Source organism: Physeter macrocephalus, unplaced genomic scaffold (genome assembly GCF_002837175.3).
Source record: "Physeter macrocephalus isolate SW-GA unplaced genomic scaffold, ASM283717v5 random_1630, whole genome shotgun sequence".
In the NCBI taxonomy this organism is placed as follows: Eukaryota; Metazoa; Chordata; class Mammalia; order Artiodactyla; family Physeteridae; genus Physeter; species Physeter macrocephalus.
Window position 1 is genome coordinate 14,996 of NW_021146242.1, and position 10,005 is coordinate 25,000.

The window sequence follows — 10,005 nt, forward strand, 5'->3', positions numbered from 1 at the left end:
AAAGATCTAGAGGCAAGGCACTGTCCAGGCAGTTGCTCAGAGAAGCCCCACGTGCAGAACAGATTCTTGGGGACACTCAGCCTGTTCTCTGCCACTCAACACTCAACAAGCCAGGCTCCACACATAGGAGAGACACCACACCACCATATTCTACTTACAGGTTTCAGAGTGAATAAATGAACGGCTATGTAACTTTAGGCTGTACCAGGTGGCTCTGAACCTAAGGTCTGTTGGGGTTCAGAGAAAGAATGTCTGGTCTGGAAGAGCCAGGAGGGCTGCCTGGAGGAAGAGAGACTGCAGAAGACTGGAGTACAAGTGAGGAAGACAGCCTGTGCACCAGACGACAGGCATGTGCTCAGGGAACAGCATGAGCATGTAGAGAGAGGCAAGCAGACCATTCAGTGGAAGGCTGCCCTGAAGAATCATGGAAAACGGGGCTGAGGAGTGCAGCTGACTCCTGACACAAGGGCAGGTCAGGCTGCGACTGAGGATGGGGAGACACAGGACCCATATCCTACCCAGCAAGTGGAACCTGTTCCTGCTTCTCCTTCCTCGACACACGCAAGGCAAAACAGGGAGTTGGAAACAAGCACTTCTAGGGCATACAGACACAAGAGAGGGCCCAGAAGAAGGACCTGTCTCAGGACAGTGACCCCGGGGTGGGAGATGAGCTGGAGGGACACTCTGAGCCAGGCATAGCCCACAATTCCCAGGTCAGGCCGATTCTGTTACGTGGTGTGTGTATCTGCCCAGCATGCTTTCTTCCTCACCAGGCACTGACACCCCTTTCTTCCCTTCCACTGATGGCTGCATCTTCCACTCCTTGTGGTCCTGAGGGGGCAGGTCCCAACCCCACAGGGAGGGCTTATGGCCCAATACTGGCTCATCATATCTGCCCCCCACCAGGCCCTCCGTTGGTTGCCGAGGACTGGCAATCAGAGCTTTTCAGTCTTCTACACTGGAGTCAGGACAGATAAGTTCGCTTCTTCACAAGGTAGGTAGGTTGCTGTAAGCCAGAAGCACCTATAGCCATGACAACAGCAGCCAGGTCCCATCCCAACCCAAACCATCCCCATGGAGGGAAGCCATTTAGAGTAGGAAAGACTAGAACTCAAACACAGGAGAAGTAAACCAGAAAGAAAAAGGGAAAGCCTGGTGCCTTTTGCCACTTGCGAAAATCACTTTCATAAGGCAATGAATCCTTTTTCACCTGCAGCATAGTCCTGAAAACTTGGGTAAGTAGAGCAGGACCATGGGCCAAACGTGGGCCTGTGGCTAAGTGTGGCCAAGCGCAGCCTTAGCAGCCCTGGGCCCACACCCTGACTAGCTTAAATGAGGGAACCCACGTAACTCTGAGCTCTACCCCAGGCTTCAGGGCTTCAGTGGCTCCACGGACACATCAGGGGTTCCATACATACCCTTCCGAAAAAAGCCTTTTAGTGCCACCCAGTCAAAGAGGCTGAGGAAACACAGCAGGAGGGTAGGAAAAACCAGGCTAGCATTTCCAGATGGCACTCAGTCCATCCAGGCAGTGACAGCAGAGAAGGGCTTTTCTTGAGCAATCTGCCCTAGGGGGGCAGACACCAACATGCTCTCAGAACCCCTCTGTCTCCAGGCAGCTCAGCCTTGGGCTCTGAATGCTCACTGCTATGTTTTGGGGGAAGAAATGCCCAAAATAGCTCAGAGTGAGGTCTATAGAATGTGCCAGGGCGAAAGTCTGGAAGACTCTTGGTGAGAATCCTGTAAACAATGGCTGATGACCTTGGGCAAGTCCCTTCACTTCAGTTTCTTCACCTGTGAGGCAGAGCTAAAACTACCTTGAGTTAAAGATAGAATAGCTAACGAGTGCCAAAATGCCAGACAATACATTGTGACTGAAAGATTATAATTATAGTGGGTTTGCTACACAAAGAGGTCAGACCATATCCTTGAGAACACTGCTTTTATTCAGCCCAGATGCCCCAGGCACATGTATGCTGCTCATCCCCCTCCTAGCCTACAGACTCAGGACCAGAGCTGTGGCCCACGCCTGAGGGTGGGGGTGGGGGTGTCTTGCTGGCTGGAAGATGGGTGTCCTGACAGCTGGGGATCTGAGTGAGTTGGAAGGGCAGGGGCCTGGCACGCCTCTCAGCGACATCAGTGGCGCTGGTGTGCTCAAAGTCAACAGAAGGATATTAAGGACATAGCTCGTCTCCAATGAGATAAATGAGAATAAACCTTGTTCAGGGCTAAGCTGGCTGGACTGAATAAATACCATTAGCACTTGGATTACTGGGATGTTCACAATCAGCAGGCGAGTCAGCTGTCTGTGTGCAGAGGGATGGCAGCAGCTGCTACTCTGTTAATCTTGGAGGCGGGGGGCGGGCGGGGTGCACGCAGAAATGGAAGTGATTGCATTTGCAGAAACCAAACGCTCTGGGTCAGGGTGACTGATGTGGGCAATATGCCAAGGGTCAGAGGTCATATTTCAGCTAACCAAGCTGAGCAAGTGTCTAGGGGGCATTGAGGAGGTGGTGGAGCTGATCTCAGGGTGGCCAGGGGGCTCGTGAGAATGCTGCCCACTTCAGATTCAGGAGCTGCCCTCCTCCTTCCCTGTCACTCAGGACTCACTACATAATGTTCATGAAAATGTGAACATTTAGTTGTTCTAAAACTATTAGGAATTTCAAGATGGTGAGGGCAGAGCATTAAATCAAACACAGGCCCTTTTCAGTGTGGGGTCCTCTGCAATGCACAGGGCCATGAAGCAGGCACTGCTGGCACCAGCGTGTGTGCAGAAACAGGAAATGCACAGAAATCCTGCGCACAGGTGAATCAGAACAACAAGGGCTAAAAAGGGAGTTTGAATCAGTGGAAAAGGAAAAAAACAAAAAGGCAGAGCTTCAGGACGGGAAATAAGGATTAGGTTGACTTGTTCGATGGGGGCTGAGGAAATACTAAGGTGAAACCCCTGGCGCAGAGGCTGTGTCATCTGGAGTTTCAGTCCAAACCTAGATATCAGGCTTGTCCACGGCACACTGGGGACATGGGACACATGGGGTATGTGCCCTCTCATGAGTCCTTGCAATATTTCTAAGTAAGACAATTATTATTTCTTCTGTCTTAATAACAGAAGAAAAAGCTGCCGTTGTTCTGAAATGCTCTCTGCGAAGATGCTGTGCAGTAGGGAAAGGGGGCACACCGCAGGCTTAATCATTTGTGATCCTGACTGATGACACTGTGCATGCTCATCTTCTTGCCCAGAGAGAAAGATTCCTTCTCTGATGGCCTCACCTTGTTTGTGCCCTAGCGTGTGGCCTTGATCACCTGTGAAACACAAGGACTTGCAAGATGTGTACTCCTGAAATAGGTTCATTAGGCATCTATAGTAGCCTGCCATCTAGGGATTAATAGGGTTAAGCATCTGTTAATCAAGATGTGGACAGTTACCAACTTAAATAAAAACAGAATAGGTTCACCAAAAAAATAAATGCCACGTACAACTCTTCCACGTGAAAGTGAAGCCCCCAGGAGAAACAAAACATCCAGCCTGTTACGAGCTTCATACAACCTAACTATGGTGGGAACCACATTAGGCCCCTCAGAAGTTCTATCTGGACACTGAAAAAAAGAAGGAGAATCACTGGACCCATTCAAATACAGTCCCCAACCAGATGCCAGTCATGTAAGCAAATGTGGGACACCCACAGTTCACCACAATGATAAAGCTCACAACAGTATTTCTAGAACCTCTTTCCAGACACAAACACACAGAATGATAATCTTCCTACCTCTGGAGAGATAAAGGGGCCTCAGAGGAAGGGGCACTGAAGAATCTTCTTGACATCTGGTAGCTCTGAAACATAGCTCTGCATCACAATCACCTTGGGCATTTCCCCCCTCCCTTAAATCATTTCAGACTGGGCAATTAAAAACTACTACAGAAAATTATACAGAAAAATAACCTACAGAAAAGTTGCAAAATAAAAAAAGACTCCTATCAAGAGTCACCTGTTAACATTTTACGACATTTGCTTTCTCATTTTCTCTCTGTATGTTTATACATTTTTTCTGAAACATTTGAGAGTAAGTTGCAGATTTGATGCCACTTTACCTATAAATGTATCAAGTGTGTATTTCCTAAGAACATAACCACAGTACAGTTATCAAAATCAGGAAATTAACATTGATACATGATCTATAGATATTCAGATTTTGCCGACTGTCCCAATAATATCCTTTTTAGAAAAATAATTTTGGTCCAAGGTCCAATCCAGGACTTACATGATGAATTGAGAAGCATGTCTTTGAATCTCCTTTAACCTTGACACACCCTTCCTTAGCCTGTCTTTGTCTTTCACTACATTGACAGTTGTTTTTTGGGTTTTTTTTACATTGACAGTTTTGAAGAGTACAGGCCAGTTGTAGAATGTCCCTCAGCCTGAACTTGATGTTTTTTCCTGATTAGACTGAGGTGGTGTAGGTTGGCAAGAATGCCACAAAAGCAATGTCTTGTCTTTCTTGGTGCATCATATCAGGAGGCACATGATGTCATTCAGGCTCACAAGTGGCTGTGTTCACTTTGATTACTTGATCATGGTGGTGTCTGCCAGATTTCTCCACTATAAAGATACTATTTGTCCCTTTGGAATTGATAAATATTTTGTGAGGAGACTCTTTAAGATATGAAGACAGGCTGTTCCTCATCAAACTTTCACCTATTAGCTCTGGCATTCATCAGCAATTCTTATTTAAAATAATTAAGGGCTTCCCTGGTGGTGCAGTGGTTGAGAATCCGCCTGCCCATGCAGGGGACACGGGTTCGTGCCCCGGTCCGGGAATATCCCACATGCCGCGGAGCAGCTGGGCCCGTGAGCCATGGCGGCTGAGCCTGCGCGTCCGGAGCCTGTGCTCCGCAACGGGAGAAGCCACAACAGAGAGAGGCCCACATACCGCAAAAAAAAAAATAACAAAAAAAAATAAAATAATTAATATCATGATGTTTGTCAAAGGATGATATTCAAACTCCATCATTGCTTTTATCTGTATTTGTTGGCACTCTACCTAAAAGAAGTTTTCCTTCTTTCTCACTTATTCATTCTTTTATATCAGTATGGATTCTTATTTAATCTATGGGTTATAATCCAGTTCTACGATTATGTAAAATATACCTGATTAAATATGAAAAAAAAAAAAGAGCCTTTTCATGTTGGTTTCTGTGTCTTTTTGACACATTTCCATCATTCTTTGAACACCTCCATACTTTCTGGCACAAGATGTTCTTGTACAAGATATAGTACTTTTCCTGCACCTGCTGTGGAATAAGCCATTTCTCCAAGGAGCACTTTGGGCACTTTCTGAAAATTCTAACAGAACTAACCCTTACTCTACACATACTGAATCACAGTCTCAGAAGATAGGGCTCAAACACCTGATTTTTCACAAATGCTTCACATGAGCCTTACCAGGAGGCCTGGCACTGATCTGAGGACCAGCATTTGGGATAACTAGATCCAATGCCCAACCTTTAATCCAGTACAGCATGTCTGATAACTGGCTGCCAGGCTGAAGATTACAGCAGTAGGGAGGCTCATCCTTACGTTAGCTTTAAACTCTTCCAACTGCTGGAAAAACGTCTTCTGTTACTGAGCTAAAATCTGCTTTCATGAAGCTTATATCCACTGGTCCTAATCTGCCCTCTCAAAGTAGAGAGAGTCACCTGAACCTGCCCTGACAGGTCAGCCCTTCTGAACCTTAGAAGCCAAATGCCCAGAGAACGATCCCCTCTCACAAATCTAGCCTAATGGGATCCAGCAGTCATTCTTCGTGTGACTCCTGAAATCCTTTGCCCTCTTGACAATGCTCTATGGGACACTGCCCCATGTACTGATGAATCCCTGCAGAGGTGGTATTCACACCTACCCACAGGGCTCCCACTGGCCCAACCCCTCCAGAGTTCAGTGGGCCCAGCCATGCTGCCCCAAGGTCATCTGCCCCTAATACCTGAGGCACATCTAGGTTTTTGGCAGTAGTGTCACAAAACTGACTCAACACTGGGCTTGCCTAGGTCAAATCCTTGCAGGCTGTTCATATCACCCTCTGATGAGTCAAGTGTTCTCCAACATGGCCCTGAATACAAGTAGAGAAGGTAAAAAACAAGTTACAAATGATTTGGTGGACTGACCCCATACTTTTGTTCCTGTGTGGTAAAGACTTTTTAAAAAAAAAACAAACCACCACAAATATGGGTTATTTATAAAATTAAAAACTGAATAATAACAAAATTTTAAATGTTGCTTTGCTACCTGGGCCCTTCATCCTAGCCTGTCACTATTCTTCTGGATCTTCATTCTGTCTGTCTAACATGTTGGTTATCCCTTCCGAATCTGTGTCATCTGCCCCCATGCCCTCACGTGAGAACCTGAATGCAGGTTGGACAGGCAGAGTCTGACATGAGCTCTTTGGCACATCACTACAGTGAAGCCTCTGTTGACACTTAACCACTTACAAACAAACCTTTATTAGGTCTGATTGTTAAAGACATGTGGATTTGTAGCTACTTGATCATCAATTTCTCTATCTGACCTATTAGATTATCATGAGATTCTGACAAATGCTTCTGAAATGCAGATTCCCTCTTTGTCTATAACATTGGTCTAATCTTCTAGGTTGGCAAATCTTCCTGAAAAAAGAAATTAGAATTAGGAGGGAGCATGAGAGTCTTCTGGGGTGCTGATAAAACCCTACTTCTTGACTTGGGTGGTAGTTACATGGGTATGTACACTTCAAAAAAGTCATCAAGTGGTACGCGTAAGATGGATGTACTATTCTATAGAAGGAAGGGCAGGAGGAAGGAAGGGATATTAAGCTTTAAATCAGTCTATTTTCATGGAACCCACACTAGCTCCAAGAGATCACCTCTCTTTAGAAAATGCCCATAAATGAAGTCTCAAAAACTTGCCTTGTTATTTTGAAAAGCAAAACAGTTACCATCCTGTCTCCTTACTCCTCTCTCAGTGATGCTTAAACATTCACACATGCACAGGTCTCATGATGATATCATTAACTTTTCATTTGATGTTTCAGACCCTAACTAATTTCAAGAAGCAAGTGGCTCTTCTCCTTCCTCACACTTTTGGGCTGAAGTTCTTCTTAGCCATGTTTGTTTTACTCTTTCTGGAGGGAAGGCCATTCTTCTTAAAAGAGAAGTGAGAGGCAAAATAGAAGAGAGGACGGTGATGCCCTGTCATCTGCTACACTGAATCACCTGACTGAAGCAGCTGGCCCAACGCCTTCCCTGCCATTCCTCTCACTCTGAACAGTAACTGCTCAGGCAGGTCCTTTGTTCTAAGCATCCCAGGTTCCACCTACCTAGTATTCCTGACAGTGTTCTCAGAGATCTACACCTTTGCCCTCAGTTATAGGCCCCTTCATCATCTCTCAGACAAAAGCTCGACTCTAAGAGCTCCCCATGCGGGCTTGTTGGTCTGTTTAGGTGTCTCCTCTCTGTTTCTTGCAGTAATCACTTGTGACTATATTAAGCACATTTCATTGTTCAGACTATGAGTCATCCTTCCCTTCAAAGTTCTTGCCCAAACAACACATCTACTTTTTCCTGGACCTTCTAAAATCTGCTTTCCCTAAAACCCAGAGTTCTGCATTTCTCTTGGCTCCTCCAAACATAGCCACTTTCTGCTAAAGTTTCCAACACCTTAACTTCACCAAACAAATCCTTCGTGATGCTCAGAATACAATTTCAGTGAAGCCCTTTTCCTTAATCTTCTGAGAGAACTGTCAGAAAAGTGAGTTAAGAATTAAAGCAATTCAAGAATTGATGAGAGCAGGGCAGGCGAGGCCCCGGGGGTGGGTGCTGGACTCCTTCCGGCATCGCCCGAGGGCCTCTCCAGCCAGGTACCTGATGCCCCGGCGCGCATTCCCACAGACTTCTGTCCGCTTCCCAGCTCCTCCCGGTTTATTCCCGGCGGCCGCTGCTGCCTCGGGACACACATTTACACAGCAACACGCAAACCCATTCTGGCGACTCCGGGGGACCTGAGGAACTGGCGCGGAGAGCTGTAGGACTGAAGATCTTGGCTTTTGCTGTCTGTCCACTGGAGACTGCCCTCAATTCCTAGGTGGCACCTGGCATTCATGGGCCAGCACGGCCACTTACTCCATCAAGTCAGCAAGGAGAGTCTCCAGAGCGAACCTGCTAGCAAGATGGAATCTCATATAACACAAGAGGAGAAAACTGAAGATCAGAGAGGTTAGGTGATTTGCCCAAGGTTTCACAGCTGAATACCTCCAGGCAGCCAGGAGAAAGTACAGTCTTATCCACGGTGAAGGGGGAAGATATTCAGATCCCAAGACAGATGATTTGTATACCTTTTGAGGCCAAGAAGAGTGTGCACCTGTGTGGTCAAATGTAACCCACAATGGGGCTCATCAGGTTTCAGCCACAGGCATGAAGGCCACGTTGCTGAAACTACAAGCTACCTGCGTGGGTCACACCTGCTGCTGCCTCTGGGCCTGCAGTTCCTCACAGGATTTCGAAGAAGCATGTCCATACTGCTCCCAGCTGCAGGTGCTGGATAAAGCTGGAATGTATCTCCAGCCCAAGGCTAAACTGACACCCCAAAATACAGACACTTATTAATTGAAAGCAAAATAAATATGCACTCAGGTTTAAAGAAGCCAAAATTATGAAGAAGTAGAAAGGCTCCAAAACTATTTTGTTGATTACTTGTAAAATATGCATCAGAACACTAACTGGTAAAATAACAGGAAAAGGAGAAGCATCCTATGGACGATGAGAAACAATTCTACCACTCCTCAGATTTAACCCTTGCAGGAAGACAGAGAGACTAAAGTTCTGAGTTCTGCAAGTCTGGTTCCAATGGCGAGAGCCCAGCCTGGTTTTCAAAACACCTACATCTGGACAGTCAATACCCATTTGCTCCTCCGAGGACGTGAGCAAAACAAAGAAACACTTCTCTTAACTAAAAATGCAGCTTAGTCAGAAAGAATTTCAAAAGAATCCAAGGTGGATTTCAGAAATTTCTTGTCTCCTCTGTAAAGAATCGATTTTGAGAAATGTCTAATGCTATTTCTGAACTAAAGCTAGTCAGTAAAAAAACTTGTTTGACTTTTATTTATTTTCTGAATACATGGAAACCAAATCCAAGAACAAACTTTCCTTGGCATCCTTGGCATTTGTGGGAAATAAAAACCTCACTGGAATGAATAACTGAAACCTACCCACCTCAAGTGTTGCTTGTGAGATCAAAAAAAAATGTGAAAGTGCTTGTCAGTAGTAAACTCATAAGCAGGTATTAGTGGTATTCTTATTATTTTCCCTTTTCTCATCAGTTTTCACCATTTATATCATTCTCTTTCAAAAGGAAATTGAGAACTTTATAAGCGTGTCTACTCAGAAGGACTTCTTCAGGGGTGTCAATAGCCTGACTGCTAATTCAGAAAACTGTTGTGTCCTTTTTCTCCTACAAACATCTGCATAACTGTACATTAGTGAAACCTGAAGATTATCCCTATTTGGGGTGTAAAAATATCTGGGATATTCTTAATTATAGATGATCTAATAAGATAAAGATACAAATATATTTTAAAGAAATTTTCATTTTTATAACTTTCTGTTGTTCCTGTAGTAATATTTCACCTTAAGAGACAGTTTAATTTGTTCTAGTACAGACTTATTTCTGGGTTTAAAATTATTTCAAAATGTTAACTTTTACTTTAGCTATCTTACATCTTTTCTGGAACAACATAGGTACAATTTGGTTTTTTGTTAATAAGCTAAGATTGTTTTCCACCTTTCTATTTAGCTCATTTAAATATGTTGAAGAAAAATCAGGTTATGCATTTTTGGTGGGAAGTGATGGGTCTTTCTCAGCATCAGGTCCAAAGGTCCACGGTGCTGGTTTGTCCCAATATTCATGATGTTCATTTTGATTAGTAGGGTAAGGAGGTTCCACTAGGTTTTTCCAATATAAAGTTGTTATTTTCCTT

The 10,005-nt window shown here is 44.8% G+C and overlaps 1 pseudogene; it reads left to right on the top strand.

Annotated features, from left to right (window-relative positions):
- Positions 1-8,443: 8,443 nt before the first annotated feature.
- LOC114485283 (UPF0711 protein C18orf21 homolog) lies at positions 8,444-9,055 on the top strand (annotated as a pseudogene).
- The last annotated feature ends 950 nt before the right edge of the window (positions 9,056-10,005 follow it).